Source organism: Muscardinus avellanarius (genome assembly GCF_963383645.1).
Source record: "Muscardinus avellanarius genome assembly, chromosome: 2".
In the NCBI taxonomy this organism is placed as follows: domain Eukaryota; kingdom Metazoa; phylum Chordata; class Mammalia; order Rodentia; family Gliridae; genus Muscardinus; species Muscardinus avellanarius.
This window is the reverse complement of record NC_137787.1, coordinates 52,891,745-52,918,119: the sequence shown is the minus strand read 5'-3', so window position 1 is coordinate 52,918,119 and position 26,375 is coordinate 52,891,745. Positions and strand designations below refer to the sequence as shown.

Below are 26,375 nucleotides of genomic sequence, written 5' to 3'. Positions count from 1 at the left end.
TTATAGAAATCATTTAAAACATAAGTTAGATATTAACTAAAAGTTATTGGAACATTCCAACATTTCTATATCATTTATTTTACAGATTTCCCTGTTGTTATTTAAATAGTTTATTATATTACTATTGTTGTATTTTACCTGATACTATCAACTTCATTATTGTGGGTAAAATATTGTCTTGGATCATTTTATTACTTATAAATTTTTTTCTGAAGGGTCTCTGACTCCTATTAGCTAGAAATATGTATTTTGAGAGCATAATTTTAATGAAGAAAAAGCTATAAAAATTGTTAATTTGGTTTAAGCCCCTGACTACAACTTGAGTTAGTTAATGTGAAAGATGTGCATTATTGGTCATTTGGATGAGAGACAAAGAATGAACAAATTTGTATGCCCCACTGATGGAAGGTCAACTCTGCTCTATCTTTAATGATACTATTCTTCATTGGCTTGGAACCTTTAGTTAAGCCTTGGGGAAAATAGTCTGGTACACTTTCTGTGTTTTTGAAAAGCCTGTAGCTACCAAAATTGCTAGTAAGGAAATTTACATTTGGAAAGGTCACACCAATGAACAAACTTACAGTCATTTCAGATAGTTTAAGTGACTTTTCTTCTTAAGCATTTGAAGAACTTAGTAATACGTTATTGAAGTAGCTTCAAGTGTTTCATGACTACATGTTGAAAATTATGTTGAAAAGAGCTGCTGCTAAATTATATTTGTCCAAATAAAGAGCAAATTGTCCTTGAAGAAGTAACCTTCATTTTTACATAGAATATTTTATTGTTTAATCATTCTTAATGAGTTTGTTGACCCCAGTGCCATTATTACAAAATAATGGAGAAATATGAATTAACGAATTTTAATTATAGAAAAATAGGTAATAATTTCTTCTTTAATTGGCTTTCATTTTCATAATTGTAGTGCATATATTTAGAGATGAGCTTAATACCTGTCTCCCTTGTAATTGCTTTCACTATCCATTCTTGCTAAAAACTTAATTGTTGGATGGTCATCTTGCAACCCATTGATGGAGCTTAAAGGTGGCAAATAAAAGTAGAAGTGTGTGTGTGTGTGTGTGTGTGTGTGTGTGTGTGTATGTATGTGTGTGTGTTATAAGAAGTCTTTTAAAGTCAGAGTGATATCTTTATGAGGCTTTATATCCATCCACCTATTTAAGATGAATGCAATAAAGATAACTATAGTCATCCTGATCCTGAACTTAAGAATTAAAGCTATGTGCAATAAAGCAATAAACTCCAAACCCAGATGATCCTAAATACCATGTCACCTTCTCACAAATCTTGTTATGTCTACTTTTAGAATTATTACTAGGCACACAAATATATTTTTTGTATTTAAATTACTGTTTTTCAAGGCCCAATAAAATGAAAATAAATCCTCATGAAGCATAGGTGTATGGTAAGCATGTCTCTTTTGTATATTATGAATCCATTTTAGATGATGAATCACTATATGCCTATAAAATATATTTATATATCTAAAATATATTTCATTGCATGTTTTATAAGCAGATGAATAAAGATGTTATAGTTCAACATATTGCCAGAGATTTTGAAACACTAAAATATTGTTTTGTATCTGATTATTTATTCTTAGATGATATATAATAGAAGCACTGAGTCTCTACCCTCATCGATATAAAGATTAAGCAGCAATTATAGCTAGTCCCTCAGATACAGTGCTATGGTAAATAAATTCAATTTTTTTAACAACCTTAGTTTGCTCCTGATTGTTGAAGATGTGAGTTCTCTTCTTGCCCTTGTTGTCCAGATGGACGGGTCCTGGGAAGTAATCTTAACAGCAGCTGCCATTGAAGTATGTAACTGTTCTAGTAATGAAGCAGAAGGTGATGTTTCCATGTTGCTTCTCTCTTCTATCCACTTATATAACAGATATCTAAGCATGGCATAAATGATTAAGATTTTAGTTTTAATATTATTACAAATTATGTATGAAACAGCTTTCCTTTTTTGCAGTACTGGGGCAGCATTCTTTCTTTATTATGTGATTCACTCATCTCTAAATGGAACTTAACATCAGAAGTGTGATATTTACTTTCAATTAGATTTAAAAATAAATATGCTTATTTGAAACCATGTTTGTATTCTTCCTATAATGGTGAGTTTATAAATACAGTATAACCTGCCCTGCCTCTGTCCTGGACTGAGATAGTATATTACATCTTTTTTTTCTTTCCAGCAATAGAATCCATTTTTCCTGGAAGGAATGCATTTCAAATGGACTCAAGCCCAAGTTGAAAATGTCTAAACATGGGCTTGTCCAGTATTATTTTATTAGTTCAGGATATAATATGAAATTCAAACTGGGAACTAGAATTCTCACAAGAGGATTCTATGAAATATGTTCTATGAACTATGTTCTGTTATCCTTACATATTGCGAGCTCCAAAGCCATGTGAACCCATGGTCTCTTTTGTCTACCATCAAATAGAGATGATCTGAATATGAAGCTAGGGCCGAGAAAAGCAGAGGCAAGACACTGAGAGAATAGAATTACAGCATCATGTGACTGTCCGATCTTTATATGCCTCTAAACTTTTAGTTATATAGAAAAATAGATTTCTGTTTTACTTAGGTTGGTTGGAGTTGACTTTCTATCATTTGCTACTGACAGGCTGATGATTATAAAGCTTCTTCTTTATCCTAGAGAGATTATTAGATGAAGGACACAGTAACCAAAGTGGAAGAGGATAGATGTTCTCTGCTTGCTTGATGTATTTCCTGGACATTTTATAGTTGAATTCTCTGATACTCTGGTCTCTTTTTCTTTGGGGAGCCAATCAACCTTCACCTTAGTTGGCTCTTTTTGGTCATTGTGAAAATGAGTTGTCAGAAAAATGCTGAAGGACTCAGCTTTTTTTTTTTTTAATTTGTGCATTGTAACTATACATCATGATGAGGTTCACAGTGATAGAAGCATACATGCATACAGCATTCAGTGAGTCTTCTTCGAGTTCCCACCCACCCTACTTTCTATTTAACCAAGAAGTCTAAAGACTGTTTCATGATAGTGGATTGGATTAGCTGTTTTTCACCACTGCTGGTGGTTAGTGAGGGCCCCTTCAGTATTGTTAGTTATTTTCAATAGACCAGAATCTCTTCTCTCCTCTTCTGGTAATTTTTTTTCTCTCTCCACTAATTTAGATGGGAATGCCAATTCAGAATTCCTTTTTTTCTGGCTGGGAATGGCATAAGGATAAATGGCAATTATTCTTGTTTCTCACTGCCATGGACACAGCAATTGACTCAAGGTAGAGTACTTTTAACCTAAATCGGACCAATGTGACATTCTGTGGTGTTTTCTTCTTTAGAATTAAAATCTTCTACCTGGCATATAACAAATAAAATAGCACATATTGATGAAATACATGTGATGTTTTAATATCATGTATATATTATGCAATGTTTAAATCAGCTACATACAGGAAAAGATCCCTTATTTTGGATTGCTGAATGCCATCAGCATAATTTTGAAGATGTTTATATCTACACCTCCACATCTTACATGTCTTGCCCTCTCTATTAACTTGGAGAAAACTTGTCTGCCAGAAAATGAAGCTGTATTACAAAAAATGGCAGAGTTAAAAAATAGAAAATGAACAATGTATAGTAGTTCATATTAATCAATAGGATCAGCAAAATATGTGCCTAATAAGTACAAGAGTATATGAATATATATATATATGTATATATATATATGTATACATACATACCATTTTTTAGCTGCTTTATTGTGGGTTTTTTCTTCCTTAGTAAAATACATTTGTGCATTTAGTACTTGAATAAATAAAAATTTGACCATCATATATACAGCATTAGTAAAGGAGCGTGGCTATTGCCACATATGAACATATATTTTTGCATGTGTGAGTCTAGTGAAAAACATGTCTCTCAGAAATATGTTAGCTAGAATGGGAAGATTTATTTTCCAAAACTATATTTAAATGGAGTTATAGGAGCCTTTTCACCTTATCTTAATTGCTTAAAAATATTATAATTCTGCATGTAGTTACTGACTTTAACCACAAAGGGAAAAAAAGTTTGAAATGCTATAGAATTCTTGACATTATAATATGAGCTAAACAAGACAGAACATTTGCAAAGTGCTATGAATTTGCTAATCTTTCTTTTGATGGCTAATTTTAAGGTCAAAGGCTCTGGTTATATTTTAGTGAATAGTTGAAATGATGTTACAATAGCAATGAAAATGGTACGTGAAGGAAAAAAAACTAATAATGTGGATGTTACTTAAAAACTGGCTTGTAGTGGGATCTGCATGTTTTAAAAAATCTGGATGTTATTTTTATTTTATTTTATTTTTGCAATACTGGAGATGAAACCCAGGGGGATTCTACCTTCTAGCTATACCTCCAGCCCTGTTTTTTCTTTTATTATTATTTTGGAACAGGATCTTACTGAGTTGCAAAGGAACTTACCACCAAGTAGCTGAGGTTTTCTGAGGACCGTGATTCTCCCGTTTCAGCCTCACAAATGCTGGGATTGATGACAAGAGTGTGCCATCACACCTGGCTGGATGTGATTTTAAAATGTCAAGTAATGAGCTAAATTATAAACTGGAGGAAATTACTGTAACACTGTCATAGATGCTCTTTGTAATTACAGTCACTTTGGACATCATGTGATGGATTGCCTGGCAACTTTAAAGTGTTGAATGTTCAAATGCAGTTGAATGTTCAAATGCAGTATGTGAGTCAGGAGAAACTGTCTTTTATGTGCTGCTATCTACTGAGTAATACGTTCAGGAAGAAGGAAGGCTCTGCTCTTCATTCACTGATTTTTACCATGGTCTCAAAATATAAAATTTTCCTATCTCTCTTCTACTGTGGCCTCTTTCTCCACCACAGCCAGTGTTCTTCACTAAAGATGATTTTAGGAGCTGAACCTATGGACTCTGTGCTAGATATTAATAAATTTCTCTCAGTGGAGCACACATCGTTCTGTGCTTATTTTGTAATAATAAAATTGGACGCCCACTCTCTATTTATTCTCGTTCCTCTGGCTTTAGTGAGTCTGTGCTATGAGTTGGAATATAAGGAGATGATAAGGCTTAGGGGAAGGAGGGTAAGAGACCTTTTTAGTTTTTGTTTGTACGACTTGATGGCAAGTCTTCTGGTATGTACCTGAATGGGTTGAATAGGGTGGCTCACTCTCTCCAGTGAGTTTCTTCATAATCAGAGCAGTGGGTGCCATGTTTCTTTAGTGCTCACCATCTCGATAGAAGTATAAGTCTCAGCCTTAATGGCATTTCCTCCTCTAGATTTTTTTTAATCTATATTTTCTTTAGGCTGAGGGGTATATATTAATTTTTATTGCTGTATAACAAATTACTGAAAATATAGCAATTTAATAGACATTGTAATCTCATAATTTCTAAGGGTTAAGAATCTGCTATGATTTAGTTAGATTTTCTGTTCTGGGTATCACTACGCTGCAATCAGGTATTGACTGGGCTGTGTTCTCATCTGGAGACTCGACTGGAGAAGAATCATCTTTCAATCTCATTCAGGGTTTGGCAGAACTCATTTCCTTGTGTCTGTATCATTCAAGATTCCAGTATCTTACTGGATGATGGTCAAAGGCCACACACAGTTCTTATAGGTTATCAATAGTTCTGTGTCATGTGGCCTTTCCTATAGGCTGATTCACACATGACTTTTTTTTTAAAGCCCAGCAAGAGAATTTTTTGCAGCCTTCTGCCAAGATGAATTCTTCTATAATCTAAAGCCTTTTTCACATAACACTGGGTAGGAGAATGTCACAGGTTTTGCCTACATTCTAGAAGAGGGGATGATACCAGGGTATGACTTATTGAGGGTCAAGTTGAAATATGTATACCATGGGCACTAACTACTTCCTGGTATTTCTGCCTCTAAAACACTATAGCATTCTCTTTCACCCTCTTCATAATTAATCAACATTTAATAAGTTAATAGTTGTTTATATTAAGTTTTACTTGTAATTACTGATGTGTTTTCTATCTCATGATAAGATCCTGAATGATACATGGAGTTATCCTCAGTGCCATCTACTGATAAAAAATATTTCAGTCCTGTAAGTGCATCTATTTTATCACTGGGGTCCTAAAACCCTGAGTATTCTGGAAAAGCCAGGGTAAGATTACACTCTACTCCTGAAATTTATCTGATATGATATGACATTGAGCTAATATCTGATAACTGAGTTACCCTTCTGTAGGCCTTGTCTCTTCTCTTGCCTAGAGGGCAAATAATACCAAGTTTGTTGGGAGTTCTGGAGGGCATATGCCCTTTCAATGTGATAAATTAGTTAGCTGTTAAACTAAATGTTTCTTGACTTTCAAAATTGAGAACATTAGGATGGTCCTTTAACATATTTATTTGCCTTGCTGGGAAGGTAGTCAAGGTCTGCTGGATTTGTGATGTGCTAAATGAATGTTTAGCTGAGGTGCTCAGGTGGTTTTATTGGTAAGGTTAGCAACAAAAATGAAGGCGTGAGGTTATTGGAGGACAACATGACATCCATTAAATTAAATACCCATTAAATTTTCTGAATGGTGGAAACTGATTTCTTAAAAGCCAAGAGGGAATGAGACTTTCTAGAAAATGAAGCAACTTAACATTTAGGCAAATTTTTTTTTTTATTGAAAAGACTTCTTTTGACACTATTTCTGGATTTTTTATGGCAATTGAAAACAGCTTTTAGATGCAGATGAAAATAAAACAAAAATGAGGAAAAGGGAAATAACTAGGCTATTTTAGATACTAGAAGCTGATATCATCATTTCTTTTCGTACTTTTTTTTACTTGCTTTGGTTTTGCCAAAGTGGTATACATCAATCCTGCTTTGCATTTTCTTTTTATGCCTACTATATACAGATTTTCAAAAGCAAAGTCTTATGAGGTTAATTAAAGAATAAATCAGTCAAAATGCATCAAAAGAAGCCTAAAGACACTGCTAAAAGTGTACTTAGTTTTGAAGAAAATCTGTTTTTCAGATAAAAAAGTGATTATACACCATATTCAACAGAACAGCCATATTAACTCTTCAGCACATGGACAAATTCTAATCTTCTTAGATTATAGGTTAACAATAATGTGCTAGTATAAGAATTGACCTGATCTTGAACCTTAAGTCATTGAGAAATAAGCAGCTCATTTTTAGCTTTGAAATTTAGATTCTCTTCATTTTTTAAATAAATTTCATGGAAGCATTCTGTATCTATGTAACTTATATACATACTTGTTCCCCTAATTTGTTTTCCACTAACAAAATTACTAAATTATTGCTGAATTGCAACGAAAAGTGAAGCAATTATAACAGTACTTTTATTTATAGGTAATTTGACTCAGAAAGTAAATAATGCCATAGATCATTATTTGGCTGAATCAGGAAAGATGTGTTGAACTATTTTTTACAGATTTTCTTCAGAGTCTGAACTTGCTACCGAAAAGAAAATCTGAAAATTATTTGTCAGACTTTTATTTGAGAATGTTTTATAAAATGTATCACTGATGACCCTGTGCTTATAATTTAACTAGAAATTTCTAGTGCTGGTGAATCAGCCTCAAGTGAACATTTAATATCTTGAACCCTTGATAAGGCAAGATCAATGCCCCTTCTTCTGGTGGGACTTCTCTATTCTCTTGTACCTCTTGTCTAGCTATTATTTTATGTTGTTTCTGCTGGACAATGGAGAAGAAAAAATATATAACCAGTCATGGTGGTGCATGGAGAAGAAAAAAAATATATCATATAACCAGTCGTGGTGGATGCTTATAATCCCTGAGCTTGGGAGGCTGAGACAGGAGGCTCATACAGGTTTGAAGCCATCCTCAGCTACTTAGTGAGGCTCTCAGCAACTTAGTGAGACCCTGTTTCCAAATAAAAATATAAAATAGGTCTGGGAGTATACCCTGGAGGTAGAAAGCCCCTGGTTTCCATATCCCCAGTACCACCAAAAAAAAAAAGAAATTATATATATATATATATATATATATATATATATATATATATATATATATATGCTTGACAGATTTCTGGGGTTGGTTATAGAACTGACACACCATATTACTGATATTTTACTAAGAAAATTATCAGAGGAAGAAGAAAGAATATGATCTGGGATGCTGAATTCAAATGAATAGTTGTTTATAGTTGTTTATCATATAAAGTAGCAGCTAATATTGAAGCCTATCTTTACATAGACATCCTGCTAACAATTATGTGTACTTAGAAAAGGATGGCATGTTTGATTTTAAGAAACTAACTCTACCCAAACAAAGGAAACCAAACTACCAAACTAATGCATGTGTATCTATGTTCATAGCTGCACAATTCACCATAACCAAACTATGGAACCAGCCAAGATGCCCATCAACAGATGAATGGATTACAAAACTGTAGGATATGTACACAATGGAATTTTATTCAGCCATTAAAAAAAACTCAATTACATCATTTTCAGGGAAGTGGATGGAACTGGAGGACATTAGGCTAAATGAGATTAGTCAGTCACAAAAAATAAGAAATCAAATGCTTTACCTATTATGTGAAAGCTAAGGAGAAATGGGTCATAGGAGGAACTCTAGATAAAAAAGGAAATCCTATAGAGGAGCAAACGAGACAACCAAAATGAAGGGATGGGAGGGGAAAAGAAGGAAACTCTCTAAAACACACAATATACTTAAACATAATGAAGTCAACCACTAAGCCAAGCAAGGGAAGGAGGGATGGGGAGGAAATGGGGTGGGAATTTGGTAGGGGTTAAATTGGTGATGTGTACATGCATGTTCACACAAGTTTTCTACCCCAATATGATGTATGAATATAATGCACCAATAAAAAATTAAAAAAAAAGAAAAGAAAGGAAATAAAAGGTCACATTATTCACTGACTGAGCTGAGGCTGAAGAAAAGCAGAGAAGTCACAGGCAGCAGAATGTAATTGCCATAGACTGAGATGAGAAGGACTGCAGGCAGAGCAGGGTTTGGAGCGAAGATCAGGAGTTTGGTTTGAGATGTGGGGGGAAAAAAAGAAACTATCTCCATAAATACCTTCATCAGTGGTATCTTCTGTACCACTGATGGGTTACCTCATGCTTCTTCCACCTCCATTTTGCATAAATGGGTGTAAGAACATTCTTGTTATTTCATATTTTGCAGGCATCAGGAGGATCATCTATTTCCTAGGTAGCTCTATTCTCCTCACCTCTGCCACCAGTATTGAAAATTGATTTAAAAGAGTGTTGGTATCTCTGCTGTTAGAAGCAGAGTTCTCGCTTAAGGAGCATTAGAATGGCAAGAGAGGTAATGCTGGGCTCTGTACCAGCAGGACACAAGGTGATGTCATGAAAAAAATATTCCTGATCTCAAAGAGGTGAAAGGAGAGAAGACTAACCAACCAAGAAAAACTTAGCTTTTTAAAATTACAGGTTTGCAGAACTGAGGCTGTCAGCAAATTATTAGTTGTCTCTGGTTAAGGAATACAGTATTGAGTTAGGAATGCTTTAGAAGACAAGTTGTTATCTGGCAGTTTCTGCAAGAGCCACAGAACTTGAGGTCTTCAGCTCCCTTCTTGAGATAGCCTTCCACCTTAACCAAAGCAAGCAAAGCTGTAGTGAAATAGAAGAAAATAGCTTAGATAGTGAAAGGGGAATCGAGGTCACTGTCTTCAGTTCCCTCAAGAAAGGCAGTCTTCTGCCAAAGAAAGCAAAATACTATAAATCCTTAAGCCAATATTCTTTAGACTTAGAACAGTTTTCCATAAGGTAAAAGTTAAGTGTGGTAAGCACATTTCCAATTCAGAAAGAAGTACTACTCGTTATAGACAATTGTATTATGTTCTCCTTGGTGTTTTCACAGCTAGGAGGAAGGAGGCTCCACAAAGAATTGTACTTTCTATTTGAATATGAAGTATTAGAGTTTTAAATTTAGGTCCCTTGTAATTTCATTTTTAACTCTAAAAGTTTAGTTTCCTATTGAAAATATTATTTTCTTTTCGATTACAAAGATTCAGGCAACTGTCATTAAAACTTCAGTTATATTTAAAGCCCAACAAAAACTAGAGTATCTTTGTTAAAATGCTTAATGACAAATTATTTTGGAAGTCAAGAAAAAGTCTAGCAAAAAATTATGAATGTCTCAGTTTCTCAAAACTACATTGGATCATCTGATCTGGAAAACATAAGAACTAAAGTAAATATCTGTTAAAAAATTTATATCCAATCTAGTGAGAAAAGGATGGATTATTTAATCAATGATACACAAACAACATATTACCATCCAACAGAAAATTAAAATAATTTTATCTAATATGCATAAAAATAAATTAAATATTATATAAAGTTTGAAAAGCAAGAAATTAAAAATAGCATTGCAAAATATAATGCTAGAACCCTGAAAGTATAAGAGGGTAAAAAAAATCTGAATACAACTAGAAATCCAAATGCTATAAAATAAAGATGGAAGATTATAATTATGTAGAATTTAAAATGTTTTGATTAACAAATATTTATATCCTAAAGAAAGTTAAAAGAATAAGAGAAGACTCAAGAGTTGTTTATCATGCTAATGACCCAATGAAGGGTTATTATTTATTATGCAGAAATCTCTTACAAATTTATAAGGAAAAAGCACACAGAAAACATGGTAAAGAATATAAATAAACTAGATAAAAAAGTGCAAATCCAAATCACCAACAAAAATATTAGGGGTCTCAAATTTTCTGATTAATAAAATATTTCTAATTAGTAAAATATAGATTAAAGTGACAGTAAGCTATTACTTTATGCCCATCAAGCTGAATAAATGATAAATATAGTTATTAAAAAATGAGGAGGGTAAGTATCATCTTACTGTTGGGATAATTGTTTCAGTAATTTTTGGAAGACAGTAGAGCAACACATATTAAAATTAAAGAATACATGCATCATTTTAACTAGCAATTCCACTCTTAGAAATCTACCTCTTAGAAATACACCAAATTTAAAGAAAATGTACAGAGGAATGTTATTCCAACACTGTTCTAGTGACTAAAATTTGGAAATTAAGTATTACTAAGTATTTCAGTTTTAATATTTGTCTCCTCCCAAGCTCATGTTAAAATTTAAATGCCATTTTACAGAATTATGAGATGGGGGTTTTAAAAGTATAGCAGCAAATGGTGGTACATGAGAAATGGTGGTACATCCATACAATGAGAGATGACAGAATAGTCACCCTGAGGTTATCCAGTTGGAGGTTGCTAAGATTGGTGGAAAGCGGCATAACCTTTTATTTCTTCCTTACATTTGTATGTACTATTTGAATTATTTTCAGTGAACATGTACTATTTTTATAGAGCCCCATTTTTCTGTGTGAACAATAGGAAAGATATGTCTAGGTTTTTTCTTTATGTTCAGGTTTTTAAGCTATATTTATCATATTTTAAAATATTATAGGATTGATAAAGTTGAAATATAAAAGTCATGTTAGGAGAGGCTTTTTATTTTCTACTTCTCATTTTCACTATCCATATTGTATTTTCTCACGATGAGGATTTGATCTGTACATTGCAGGAGTCCTCATGAATGTTTATGGCAGAAATAAAATGATAGTGTAAAGTAGAATTGTGAGAAAAATGTTTATTTGTTGTTGTATTCTTTGTGGAAGTAACTGAAACTTTAGTTTTGTTTACATAATACCGTGGAAATCATAATTCTGTTACAGGCATTTATTTCCCTCACATTGGATATAGAGATATAGTCATGTGTCACTTAAAAATGGAGGCACATTCTTGAGAAATGCCTTGCTAGGCAATTTTGTCATTGTGTAAAATCTAAATAGCATGGCCTAGTACACACCTAGCGTATTATGTATATATGTATATATACATAATATCCCAAATACACATCTATATCCCCATATATATACATATTATATATATGAGCAAAACAAGAGGAAATTAAGTGACAAGAGAAAATGATACAATCAATGGGCACAGTAAACATAAGATATATAAGGATTCTTCTGGCATCACATGTCATTACACTATTTTATAGTAAATTTTTCTATAAGTAGAGGAAATACATTTTAATTTGATTATTGTTGAAGTTATAGAATGTTCCCTATGTAGCTCACTTATTGGTGTTTGGAGTGGATGTAATTGAGTCATAGGGTTATAATCTTATTAGGAGATAAATCCATCATCTGGATTTACGTGTGGTTGGAGAAGGTGAGTCCTTTGGTGTGGCCTTAGGGATTGTGCTTGTGTCCTTGAATCCCCTTGCTGGCTGGCTCTTGCTTTTGGGCTCCATTATATGAGAACAGAGCCTTTTCTTTCTCCCGTGCTCTGCTTCCCACCACAATGCCCTGAGCTCCAAAGACATTAGCCTCATATAGCCTGAACGCAAAATCTACAAAAAATTGTGAGCAAATAAATTTTCCTTTCTCTAAGTTGTGTGTTGAGGTTTACTTGGATTCAGCAGAAGGAAAGTTGACTGAGGTATTGATCTTCATTACTAGATGTCCAATACTCTAAAAAGCTGTGCATTTGAAGCTACTTTTCCAAAAGGCTGTTATATATAATGATAATTTAGTGGGACATTAATAGATGTGCTGTGGTAGAAAGGCACAATCATTTAATTTTATTTAACTTTAATATACATTTATGGCTCATTGTCATTATGCAGCATAGTAAAGTTCAATGTGGTATCATACATGCACAGAACACTTGGTGTGATTTCATTCAAATTCTCCCCAACTTTTTCTGCCATACATGTTAATGAGATTGGTAGTAATACCTTCACATATGGACATAACATTATTTGATTTGTTTTCTTTATCAAGCCTCCTTTTTTCCCTTCTTAATCTCTATCTCTTCCTATTCCCCTTTTCACTATTCTATTTGTATCTTTCCTACTTATTATTATTAAATCCTTTTTTAATTTTCTATTTTCGATATATGAGGGGAAATATGCAACCTTTAAATTTCTGAGACTGGCTGATCTTACTTATCACAATTTTTAGTTACACCTATTATTTTTGCAAATGACATATTTTTGTTCTTCTTTATAGCTGAGTAAAATTCCATTATGTGTACACATATTTTTGTATGTATGTCTTCATTACTCTGAACTTCATCACAAATGTATGATTACAATACACGCATAAAAAGAATTTTAAAAATATTGCCTTTCAAGAGTATCACTTTTATTGCAGGATTTATGAGAAACAGAAATAACAGTCTCTGAACTTGCTTCCATGTGAGAGTACTCCAGAATGGCTTCCACTTCTGTCTAGCTGAAACCCTGCCACTTAACCCAAGGTCCATGATTTTAATATTTCCTTCTTTGTCCAGCCAGATGTTCTCTTGCTGGCACCATACACAGGATCTTTTTTTAACAGTCACCAGGCCTCCTCCTCCTATTTAGCCTCTGATAGGCAGCAGTTCCCTTCTACCCTCTTCTCATGGGCTACATCACCAGGTAGATGTTGTCACTGATTTCTACAATCTGAAACAGCTTGACCACATTCAGGTGCTACACAGTCCCCATTATAACCAGTTCAAACATAATGCAGGGGAGCTAATGTCCAAAGACAAGACTTTTACAGTCATTTATGTCCCAGTGAGTATATAGTGGGCTAGTAGAATCTGAGCAAAGGTGCCCTGGCCAATGTTCTTCAGGATATCATAATGGCCCTTAAGGACATCCTCATAGAGAGAGCTGATGGAAAGGTCTGTCCTCGCTTTACTACTCTCTCTCTTAGCACTGTATATCAAAAGCCACAACTAACAACTAACAATGCTAGCTACAAAACAAATCAACAATAAATCAACAAAATAACAAAAGTAAAACAAAATAATGAACACAGACAAAACCCAGATAAACCACATACACACACACACACACACACACACACACACACACACACACAACAATAACAACAAAGCAAACCCCTCAACCTACAAATCAGATCCAGAAATATCAAACCACCAAACAAGCTAACTATCTGTGAATCTGACAGGAAACAATTAATTCCATGTATTTATGGACAAAAATCTAGCCATGGCCAGGGCTTTGTATAAGTAGTGCTTGAGATTCCCTCTTACAGCTCTTTGTGAGGTTGCAGCAAGAAATGATCAAATCCAAGATGTGCCTGGCCTTCTGTGGCTGTGTCACCTTTGGGGATCCAGGACCTTTATCAGTTGATTTTTTAAGGGTACATTCCCATTTTTTTAGCTACTCTTTAAAAATAGTTATAATGAATGAATAATGTACCTTCAAATATCAGCATTATTGTTTAATTAACTGGATATTTTAACTATCCAATTCCTCATTATTGTAATAAAAATTCTTTAAAAATCTATGGGAGTATATATCTTTATTTAAGCTCATAATTTATATACTTTTATTTAGTATACTGTAATTATACATCATATTGGGGTATAGAGTGATAGAAACATATATGCACACAACTCTTGGAGTATTTCCCTCTGATTCACACCCCCTTCCTCTCCATATATGACCTTGAGATTGGAATTGGTAATTTAGTATACATACATAGCATTATTTAAAATTGTATACTCTTTACTCCGTTCCTCATCCTCCCTCTACTGTATCCTTTCAGACACTTCATTGGAATTTATGTTTTTCTATTTGATGTTATCTTTAATTTTCAGAATCTGTCTAGTTTCTACATATAAAACATACAACTACTTAGTTTTGAGACTGACTAATCTTGCTTTCCAGTTCCATATATTTTTCTGCAAATAATTTGATTTGGTATTCTTATGGCTGAGTAAAATTTTATTATGTGCATATACCATAGTTTTATGATCCATTTTTCTGTTGATGGACTCCTAGGCCAATTTCATAATTTGGCTATTGTGAATTGTGGTGCTATAAAGATGAGTGTGCATGTATCACTATAATATTAAGACTTAAATTCCTTTCGAAAGATGCCCAGAAGTGGTATTGTTATGGTGTAATATTGTTGTCTTGGGTTCTTTTCCTCAGCCCATATAGAAATAATAAACCCAAAACAAATTCCAATTGCAATGCTTAAGCAGTATTTTATTACAAGCAAGCAGAAAAAATTAAAATGGAGAGGGAGATAGAGAAGACCATGCCAGAAAAGGGTGCGTGATGGAGAACTCAAAACCGAGACACTGTCCTTTCCTGAAAGCCCTTTGGTTGGTGTTTTTTACTGTCATATCTGTTCTGTTCCCATCCCAGTTGCTATGTTCACAAGGCCAACAGCCTGCTTTTTCAGGATCTACATGAAAGAATAATGTTTCTCTTAGCTTTTTCTAAAGCTGTGGCTTTTTAAGTTTTAACATTTTTATTTTTGTTACCAAATCTTGTTCTTTAGTCTTGTTTTTTAGTCTATTCTTTGTTCTAATATCACGCAGAACAATGGGAAGGAATGCATTATATTTAAAAAAAATGTTTAGTCTCTCTGTGGGATCTATAACTTTTAGGTTTCAGATTTATTTTATCTCATTGCCATGTTGGCAGCTTGCTTTTCAGGGAATGAGGCAGACTTGGCTTTGTAATAAGCTTCCTGTTTTAATCATTTAAATGGGTGTTCTGTTTTGGGACAGGGCATTATAGAAAATCATCTAACTGTAATCAGATTATTCTTCCCTCTTCCATTATCTTACATACATCTTTCATCCAGGGAATATGGGTGGCAGTATTGATCTAACTACTTCAATGCTAAATGGAGACAGTGTGAGGCCTCAGACTTAGGGATGTCTGAAGGCAATTTGTCTAGAGATGTTAAATCAACAGACATTCCAGGTCATCACGATCATGCAAGGGGCTCTGGTAGATGCTCATCTGGGGCTCCATTTACAATACCATTTGGAGTCTGATAGCATTAAGCCTATTGGAAACAAAACTGACTATAAGATTTAGCAAACATAATCAAAGTATGTACATAAACAGAATGAAAACTAGGGGTCACAAGAGAGGTAGACTTAATAGAACCTCCCTGTAAACTTCTTAAATATTTTTAAATATAAATCATTTTTAATACATTTGCAATGTGTGTGTGTGTGTGTGTGTGTGTGTGTGTGTGTCAGGGCATTCTACCTCCAAGTTAAACCCCTTGCCCTCTTTTTTATTATTTATTTTGAAACAAGGTCTCACTAAGTTACAGAGAGCCTCAATAAGTAGCTGAGGCTGGCTTAAAAATTGCGATCCTCCTGTCTCAACTTCCCAAGTACTGGGATTATAAGCATTTGCCGCCACCACTCTTGGTTTATATACAATTTAAAAATAAGCTTTATCTTTTACAAACATTGTGAGAAATACTCAAACCTTTTGCTATTTGCTTTTTACCTGTTTTCTTTACCATAATCTTTCTTTTACCATTTTGGACAATCTTAGGATAAACATTATTATACAAAATCTTTTTTTTTCCTCTAAAATATTCTCTCTTCTGTTTATTCTTGTGTAACAAAACTTTTTATACCCATGTACTTCCTTTACATCTTTTCTATAGATTGTTTTCTTTTGCCTTTATTTTTTCTTGACTTTATATTTTGAAACAATTGTATAAACTTTTTGACAAAATAAGTAGCAAATTAAAATCTACATTTTGCAGTAGACTGTACTTTAAAGAGTTACAGCTTTCATTTTTAGATGTTTACATTTTAGCTAGGACTGACTAAAATAACAAGCCTCCAAGTAACCTTGAATAGCAAAACCTTATCTTAATACAAAGAGAATAGCAAAGGAGAGAAAATGAGCAGGTTAGAATTTTGGTTTTTTCTTTTTTTTTCCCCCTTTGGGTCTTTTTTTTTTTAATCTGACATTATTTCTTTTTTCAACATCTAAGCTGAAGTCTCTGGTATGAATAAGAAGGAATGAGAGAAATGGAGGTCACTTCATGAGCAGGCTAAGTCTTGAGTAAAAAGCTGTTCAAGGGATTGGCCCAAAATGCCCCAAACAGTCATTTTGTGAAAGGATCTTGGATTAAGGGAGAAAGGCAGTATAGAAAATCTGTTACTGTGCCCATGAGGAATAAGACAGACTGTCTCCCCACCTTTAGGGTTTCCCAAGGCTTTTCAATTTTGACTCAGATGATGGGAGCCTGGAAAGATGGTTATGGGACCCATCACTGTGGACATGGAGTTGAGGACCCGCAGGTCCCTATGGATCTGCAGGCACTTAGAATTCCAGTGGTCCTTTATATACTGTGGGCAGGGTTCTCGAAGGCATTAACAGTCTCCCTGTTGGGGGCATCAATGTCTGTAATGCTCTAGCTTTTTACATCTGAATCAGACTTGAGCCTGAATTTTTATGGGATTAGTATGCATATATATGGTAGCTATATTTTTTTTTTACAGTGTCTCCTTTTGTTTTCACTTTTTCAAGTCTTTATTATAATAAACAAAATTGGCAGCCTACAATAATTGATCCAAAGTAAATTTTTCTGGATTCAATACATGTTTGGAGTTTATTCTTTATATTAGGTATAGACTGAGTCAAAAATTTATATATAAGGATGGCCTTCACTTCTATTGATTCTGGAGTCAAATTAGTCAATTTGAGCATGGCTTTCATAAGTCTTCTTAGGGAGGTCATCAGGGCTTTATTTGGACCTTGATATATGGCTGTAACTGCCAATAAATATGGGGTTTAACTTTAGCCTTTCTCAGTCCTTCCAGTATATAATATAGATAATAATTGATGCCCACTTCTTGGGCTCCCTGATAAACTCTCTCCCTTTCCAAGGATTTTAGGGTTTTGTCTAAAACCTATGCCCAAGTGTGGTCATATTAGGAGGTCAGTAGCTTTAAGGCCTGTACATGTTGGTTAGGGCTGATATGGTAGCTGCCTAGATCTTTTCTAATATTCTTAGGCTCAGGCCATGAGAATGGTTTTCGGGTAATCTGGGGACCAAAGTTCTTTTTTCTTCCAAAGGAAACATTTCTCTGGGTGTCAGGAGAAGCTTCCTAGATGCTGTGGCTCCTACAGTGTTCTCATTCTGTTTGTTGAAGCCAATTGTTCTTGGCTCTGCCTCAACTACTGTTACCAAAATTGTCTCAATCCTGAAATTTTTTAATGAATCTGGGTGGTTTTGGAGGTAAAAGAAGAACTAAATATACTTTTGGGATCCCATATAAGAGAGAGAGAAGGTATTCTTACTGATTTGTGCTAGGGAGATTTCCCCCCTCCTCAGAACATACCCTATGAGAAAAATTGAAGCTCTGCTAGTAGCATGTTCAGATAATCACCTATCATAGGATTCATGAGTTTTGTGCCTCATGGCCCATTGGGGGAGACCTCTACAAGACTGAGGCTTTACCACTCATGCCCATGCCTTTGTTCATCATTCTCTGCCTGTTGTTTCTCCTCGCTCAGGGCAAGATCCTGATGACTCCTTTTATATCCCAGACACTGTAAAACAGTGTAATTTCTAAAACAGCCACAGACAAATGGTGACTACTAGGGCCTCCCTGTTGCAATCTCTTGCCTTTTTCTTTTAAAGATTACTCCCATTTCTGTCTGGTAGGGATAAAAATCTTAGGGTCTCACTTGTATCATGTTATAAAAAAGATGGTCATAATGCAATTAGAAACATATCAATATATACCTGAAATGGCTATCACAGTTTCATTTTGTTTAAATGCCATGTAGAATTTTCTCTCTAGGCTTGTTTGTTTTATAAGATTTATCAAAGGTAGATCAATATCTTAGGAAAACAAAATTATTTTAAATGTAGAATCAATGCATTTAATGGAAATTTTAGAAAATCCTCAGTTCTCCCCCTCCCATGGGATAACTCTATCATTTAGAACAAAATTCTTGTCATACAAATTTTTTTTTATAAAAGCATTTCCCTATTTACCTTGTTAGCACAGCTTTTGATTTTTTTCCCTTAATAAAAATTTCAGATCCTTTATTTGCCTCCTGCAAAACAGATTCAGCTATATGATAATATTTATATTTTCCTCTAGTGGTCATCTGCTGTCTCTTAATTCATTCTACTAAACTTAGGCACAGAAAAAAAAATAGGTTTAATGGGGTACTGTCAGGCTTGAAAAATGGAGTGTTTTCCATCTAAAATACCAAAAAGAAATAAAAGCATCCTTTTAGTTATCTTTCTTATACTATTGGTACCAGAGGATCCACTGAGCTATTATGCCAATTTTATGTATGGCCATAAACCTATGTGTGTCTTCTAGATTGATCCATGCTTACCAGTGTGATAAACACCTCCACATTAGCACCCTGAATACCACAAGCTTAATTGTGCTGTAGTAACTGCAGCATTGCTGCCTATCTGTGACTTAACCTTTGTTGTCATAGTCTATCTGTGTTTAGTTTTCTTTGGATGATGACTGGTAATGGAATGAAAATTAAAATGTTTAGCATCTGAACTACTAAAATGTGTTCTCTTTTTGAGGGTTTAAAGTTTTTCTAAATTAAGAACTATTCTGTCAGTCCAATCTGTCTCTAAATTCTTAGGGTATTTGGGTAAAAGAGTAGATAGTTGTTCCTATCAAAACAATGTATATAAAATTACATATTGATCTGAACCCTGGTTTTAAGTAACTTTTGTTGTCTTTTAGTAAAGACCCCAAACTAATGTCATTTTATAATATTTTTTCCCAGTATTGGGAAAGGACTTTAAAATGTATTCATGTGCCAGTATTGGAAAAGGTCTTTAAAATGTATTAATGTGCTAGTATTGGAAAAGGGCTCTAAAATTTATTAAGATGCAGGTATTGGGTATTGGGAAAGGACTTCAGAGTTTCAGGAAACAAGGGTGATTAGAAAGAAAATAGAGAAAGCCCAGGGTCTTTTACATTTCCCCATGGGTGTATGTGTAGGGGGGATGCCCTGAGCCTTCAAGAGATCCTAGACAGTGATAATTAACACATTTTGGGGTGTAACAAAAGGCTTGGGGTCTGTGCTAGAGACAGAGCAGGTCTACAGGAAGACTTGCCCCAGAGAAAGGGCGGATCTTGTCTGGTCAGAAGACTTGGTAGAAAACGTTCTGAGTCCAAAAAACCTCTGGCGACTTCTTTTCAAGTCATCCCCCCATACTAGCTTTGCTATAAGGCTTTATTAACTCTGTCCTATCTTTCCATGTTTGTAATAATAAAATCGTTTAAGCTTACAGAGTTTGGGCTATTGTTTTCTACACATAGCTCAGAACAAGAACCCGCAGCTACATCTCTTAGTCTTTCTCCATAACAATAGGTACTTGAATTACCCACAATCTTATAATGTTGAGCACTTTAAGGGTTTTTTTGTTTTGTTTTGTTTTATTTTTAACAGAATAAAAAAAATCAACTAGGATACATGTCTCTATCAGGATCATACTTGGTGTCTGTCCCAGCTGTAATCATTCTACCTATGGTCAGAGTCCCTGTCATGGAGGTATGCATCTCAATCAACCACAAATTATTGGTAGTTCCTTGATTCCAATATTTGTTTCTCAGGGTGCTCTATTAGCTCCTACTGGATCCACTGAGCTTGGCTGGAGGTCCTTAGGAAAAAAGAAAAAGGACAAAACAGCAAATAAAGCATAAAAACCTCATTAGAAAAAGAATATTTCTGATCCCCCTCTTCCTCCAAGTAGCTTTAGGTCTTCAGGTACTCCTAAGACTTGTAACTTCATAACAAACAAGCAGAAAAAAATAAAACAAATACTTGCAAAAATAAAACAACACTTACAAAGGTTTTTTTCTTTTATGAGAACTTGAGGATATTTTCTAGATAAAACAAAATTAGATATTAATAAGTTATTTACACACACACATACGTGTGTGTGTGTGTGTGTGTGTGTGTGTGTGTGTGTGTTCCACTGGGCTGGGGAATGAGAGGAGGAGGACATCTTCTGAGTGGAAGTACAAGCTAAATAAATTGTCATGAAGAACAAAATGGTAGACATTACAAAATGAAGAAGAGATAGTTTACCAAGCAGCAGAAATAGCATATTAAAGAAGTAAAAACATGCTAACTTAGACAAAGACAGATTTATTTCATATATATTATATAATAAATTCTATAATGTTATATAATATACATTATATAATAATATTAACACATATATGTTAATAAGAGATTTATATATATGTATATATATATTTTCTTGGCCTTTTTTTGATTAAAAAGAATAAATGCCTCTTTAGCACGGTCTACTGTAAAACAATGCACATTTTAAGTAAACAATCTGTCCCTTAGAGGTGGAACTGTTCCTTTTCTTTCTTTAGTTAGATAGTATAAACATGGTAGGTTTTCCTTAAAAGAGGCAAAGGGTCAAAAGAAAAGCCACATTTCTTTTTACTATATCTCTTTAAATGTTAGAATCAGAACCATTTATCTTTAAAATATCAAGTACAAATATAGGAAAAAAGAAATTGACATACTCTTTTATAAGGTAAAATCACCAAAGTGCCCCTCTATTGACAGTAACTACATAGGCAGACTGGCTTAGCTACAACACAAAATGAAACAATTCCACTGAGACAGTTTAGCGTTCACATTCACAACAAAAGCTTTGAGAGTCAGAAGATTGGACACTGGTGTGTTTTAATGAAGGTAGCTCCCCAGACTTTTATATCAGATTTACTTCTCTTTAACATGTGTTTCAAAAGGACCCCGCAGTTTATAAAATATGAGAATTCTCAAAACACTGGGAGACCAATCCCTTTTGTGCATTTTTCCAGATGGGCGACTTAAGTTTCCTCTAACCCAGAAATGGAGTATGTTAGCCTAAATGGTGGGCCCTTTTGGTGCTTTTAAGCACCCATCTTCTAAGGAAGAGTGTGCTTGGCAGTACAAAGGAAAAGAGAGAGAGAGACAAAGACAGATTTATCTCATTGCCTTGCTGACAGCCTGCTTTGCCTATTTGCAGGGCATGAGATAGACTGGGCTTTGTAAGAAGCTTCCTGTTTTAACCTTTTAAATGCTTGCTCTGAATGAAGATGAGGTATAGTATAAAATCATCTACCCATAACTGGATCAGTCTCACTGGGTCCATTTCCATTATTTTTTATTCCATTTCCAATTTCCTTTTTAGAAGAATCCATACTGATCTCCATAGTGGTTGTACCAGTTTGAAGTTTCAGGAAAAATGTATAAGAATTACTATTTTCCCACATCTTTTTCATCATTTATTATTGTTTGTGTTCTTGAGGACACCATTCTAACTGGAGTTAGTTGGAATCTCAGTGTAGTTTTGATTTGCATATATAAACTGGTAACATAAACATTTATTATTCTCAAGTATTACATACTATATATAACTGTGTGTTCTATACTTTTATATAACTGACAATGTAGTAGCTTTGCTAATACCAGTGTTGCCACAGTTACATAAATAATATGCTGTACTATGATGTTACAATAGATCCCATTTACTAGACAATGAGAATTTTAATCTTATGTGATCACTCTTTGTGTTATTCATCCTTGATTAAAATGTTACATGGTACATGACAGTACAGATAACAATTTTATTATTAGGAAGGTTTGTGAATTTCAGAATACTGGGCTTATAAAGAAAGATAAGGAAAGTCTAAAAAATATTTATATTTTAGTGACCACAAAAATTCAGTGTTTAAAAAACCCACTATCACAAATTTCTTTTATGATTAAACCACATTTATTTTTTGTTTTCATCTTAAATGGCCTCCATTTAAACCTACTAATTTACCATTTAATTTGTATAAGTTAGTGATCTCTTATATGTGTTACCTCATCTGTGAAATGCTGTGTGAAAATGAAAGGAGAATTCTAATGGAAGCAGCCTTGAAAGAACATCTCAGAGTAAAGCCTGGAGACCATTTAGAAGGAGACCTGGAACAGGATTTCAGTGCCCTGGAATGTAAAATTCCCTCACCTCCATTTTCTGACCACAGGCATCTGGAATTACCTCAGCAACCACACAGGTGCCTTGTGTCAAGAGTCTTGTGAGGTATATGATGAGGTCATTGGATTTTTCTTTTCTTTTCTAGACATTTCTATTTTGTTGATACCTTCTTTTCTTTAGTTTTGTGTTTTGATGCAGACCTATCTGAATCCATGTCACCTGAATTGATGTTCCTAGGACCTCAAATGAGGTATTTTGTTTCCTTTTGTAGTTTCTAAAATTCAGTTGATGGTTATCTGTGAAGATTAAAAGAGAGAACAGTACTGGACTTAGGTCCTTCTGAAGTCAATAATCCAGTCAAGTTGGAGGTAAGGAATCCTAGTTTACTGAAGAACCAGTATCCTGAGAAAGTGGGAAAGAACTATCATTAATTACCCAAGGTATCTTTCATGAGTCATACTTGTAATCTCAATACTTGAGAGGCTGAGAAAGTAGAATTACAGATTCAAGGCTAGCCTCAGCTACTTAGAGTCACAACAAATCTGACTCTGTTTCAAAATAAAAGGGGGTGAGAATAAGGTATATCTTGGTAGAATGTCTCTGGATTCAATTTCTAGTGCTAAGAGAAAATTTGAAGGAACTCAGAGTAAAGGAAAAGGCTTCCATAGAGAGGAAAAGGAGGTGCAGTAGGACAGAGGACAGGAAAGGTCCATGCTGAGTTGCTGAGGGCAGCATGGGTCACACAAGGCATGTATCTTTTTTCCTTTGGCCCAAAAACTATTATTGATCTTCAATCTCCTGAGGCTAGTTCTTATATTTCTTTAGACAAACACATTCATTTTCTGGAAGTTAAGCATCATCTTACACACATTCTGGTGTATCTGAAGGTCACCAAATATTCTGAGTTCTCTAAATCATAGATTTCTTAGCAGTTAACAGTTTAATCACTTAGGTATAGCTTTTCTTTATAATTTATTCTGCTAGACAAAGTAAAGGTAAGTAACTCTGAAAAGGACATTTCAGAAATGCATTGCCACTGTTCAAATAGCCTATGTAAGATTCTTAAAATGCAGCTTGGCTTTTTGTAATGTCACAGGAGAAGGGTTGATTCCAGGAAGGTTTCAGAGAAGTTTCCACTGGCAGGGAGGGGAGTACAACTAAAGACTGGTGGGGTACTTGGCTTGCTGGAATAGAAAAAAAATCAGCAACATAGAGATTTATTTAGGAAAGCAAGAAAGACACATTTAAGGCAAATGTGAGCCATCTCAAGAGTGAGAGGGGCATACTGGGGGATCATGTTTCTTCTTTTTTTAAAATTTACTTTGTGGCACTTGGGATTGAATCCAGGGGCATTTTACCTTCTACCTACACTCTCAGTCACCTTTTAATTTTTTATGTTGAAATAAAGTCTTGCTAGGTTGCTGAAAGTCTATTTTGCTAAGGCTGGTCTAGAACCTGTGATACTCCTTTCTCAGCCTCCCAAATACAGAGATTACAAGTATATACACCATGCACAGACTAGGGCTGCTCTGTTTAAGACTTCCTTGAGGGGTAGGTAGGAGGAAGTGTGTGAAGGTGGCATCAATCTCATAGCAATAAGATGATTTAGGATGTTTTGGTCATCTTCAGGTTCCTGGTAGGGCTTTTACTTTTCAGTAGGATCAGTAGGTGTACTCAGAGATTACTTTTTTGTTTGATCTCTTTCCACTGGCCAGGAGATATCTCTCCTGCTTAACTGTTCCTTGATCAGATAATTATCAGTTCAAGGTATTTTGTGTTTTCAGAATAGCTATCTTTAGTGTGGTTTATGTTGTCTGATCAATAGCTCTTTAAGGATAGTCAACAGTGATCAGGGTAATTAATAAAGACTTGTAAATTCAGCACATATTTATAACTAAAAGGCATGGCTGAGGATTACGTGCATTGGGAAATTTTGCTTTCATTGTTTTATTTAAAATTTTTATCATTAGTTTTTGTACTTTTTATGATGCATTGTAGTCATATTTCTTAATGGAATACAAGATGGTAGAGGCATACATGCACACATCACTCATTTAGACCTTCCTCAATTGCTTCCATATTAAAGTTACATTTTCCTTGGTCTTACTTTATGTCTCTATTCTACCTATTTGTTGTATTTCTTCTACTTTACCTTAATAATATATGATAGCTCTTGTCATTATTGTTAATAATCATTTATAGAATTCCTGTGTTTATTGATAGTTAAGCAGAAGGAACAAAGTGCTAATCATAAAATCTTTATTTATTCTAAAACTAAATTATGAAACATGTTTTGTTAAACTGAATTGGCTTGCTCATACTGTAAAATTACACCATTATTTTATGTTGATTTACCCCATCACTATATACAGTATAGATAATTTTACTAGTTAGAGAAACTCAAGCTCACTGGGCTTAGTCTTCTTTTTGAATAATGGTGACCAATAGTTAAGTAAGGCTTATTTCAAAATGATTAAAATCTTATTAGTACAGTCATCCTGGCTCTTCAACACTAAATAATAGGGAGTCCAGGGCTGCAGATGGAGTTATAGAAATTCAGTTGTTTTATTAATTCTTATCAGTGTAATGTAATACTAAAATACTGTTGACTCATGATATTAAGTGTTGATGTTATAAATGTGGTCATAATTTCAATTACAACTTTAATACTGGCATTGGTAATCAATGGAGGATTTGGAATTAGATCATGTGGGTTCAAATCCAGGTTTCTTCAAACTGCCAACTAGTGATCTTATACAAATTAACTTCTTTAATACTTTCTGATTATTTATTATTATTATTATTATTATTATTAATTATTATTTTGTAGGTCTGGGGATGATACCCAGAGGCATTTGACCTCCAAGCTATACCCCTGCCCAATTTTTTATTTTTTATTTTGAAACAGGCTCTCATTGAGTTGCGAAGGGCCTAAGTAGCTGAGGCTGTCCTCTAACCGCGATCCTCTGGTCTCAGCCTCCCGAATGCTGGGATTACAAGCATGTGCCACCACGCCTGGCTTCTTTTATTATTTGTAAAATGACAATGATACTGTAGTCATATATAAGATTTATATATAACAATCTATGAAAAGTATATAAACAGTAGCTCTAACAAGGTGAAAAATTCAAATGTTTTTATACTACTTATCCATTAATAGTAGTTATGTTGTTAATGTTATTCTTCTAATCCTATATACTTTAAAATGGGTGCATCTAACTTCTTTCCAAATATATATACTCCTATACTGTACAAGCATTTCAAATTTATAATATCTAAAAGAGAACATATATTTTTCTCCTCTAACCATTTTTTACATTTTTTCTTATCTCAACAAATAACTTCTATTTGTTGCTCAAACCAGAAACCTGGAAGTCATCTATATCCTCATTTTCAATAAACAGCTGGTTGTAAATCAAGAATGCTCCCTGTGCCTTACAATATTTGAAAATCCTTTGCTTGCTATTCCTCAAAGCTAACACCTCGATCCATATATGGGTCTAGCACTCAGGCCTGGGT

At 34.2% G+C, this 26,375-nt stretch overlaps 1 pseudogene across 1 annotated transcript in view; it reads right to left on the bottom strand.

Annotated features, from left to right (window-relative positions):
- Positions 1-26,375, bottom strand: part of LOC308258709 (glyceraldehyde-3-phosphate dehydrogenase-like) — a 58,587-nt pseudogene that overhangs the window by 18,471 nt on the left and 13,741 nt on the right. The window contains exon 2 of the transcript in view: positions 14,131-14,200. The product of the transcript in view is annotated as a glyceraldehyde-3-phosphate dehydrogenase-like (transcript). The remainder of the gene's footprint in view (positions 1-14,130; positions 14,201-26,375) is intronic.